Genomic DNA, 852 nt, shown 5'->3' on the forward strand with positions numbered 1-852 from the left:
CGCCAACCAATCAGGTAGCGGTATTGCCCTGCCTTCCCCTACCATCCTAGGTTTCGCAAATTCGCCTACGGGGGGAGCGGAGGAAAGGGAAACTACTTCTGTCCTTCCTGCCCCCCCCCCCGCATCAAGAGAATGAACGCGCCCGTACGCCAGCTGGACGCCTCCTGTACGAGAGACTATATTTATATTAAGACTAAAAACGAAAACTCTTTTAAATATTGCCTTTTTAAATGAGTAAACGGTTAAATGACGATTCTAAAATGATGAAAGCACTCTGAGGTGAAACGTTTGCAGGAAAAGAAAGTGCTATACAAATAAAGGTTATTATTGTTGTTATTATTATTATTGTTATTATTATTATTATTATTATTATTATTATTATACACTAGCTGAACGCCTACTGTACGTGCGTAATTACGCGTCTCCACGCGGCTCTGTCTTGTCCAATGGGGAGCTGTCTGCTATCTGGCCAAGGAAGTCAGCTGGAGTCTGTTAATTCATTTTAGTCTGTTCATTAATTTCAGACAAATCCACTTAGAGAAAAAGCCTCGAAAGCAGTTTCATTTCAATTGCAATGAAGTCTATTAGAATAGAATCTTTTGTTATGACTGTTTTTTTTTTTGTTTTTTTTTACAATAAAACTGTACAGAATATTATTATTATTTGTTTTACATGTATACATAATAATAATATAATAATAATAATACTTGATTATAATTATCCATTATATTTTAGTCTACTATTTGAATTATTTCATTTTTTAATTCCCCCCCCATTTATTTAGGTGACTGGAACTAAAACATGGTTATCTACATGGTTATCAATCCGTTATCTATCTATCCGTTATCTATC

The sequence above is a fragment of the Nansenia antarctica genome (genome assembly GCF_963989245.1).
Source record: "Nansenia antarctica genome assembly, chromosome: 8".
In the NCBI taxonomy this organism is placed as follows: Eukaryota; Metazoa; Chordata; class Actinopteri; order Argentiniformes; family Microstomatidae; genus Nansenia; species Nansenia antarctica.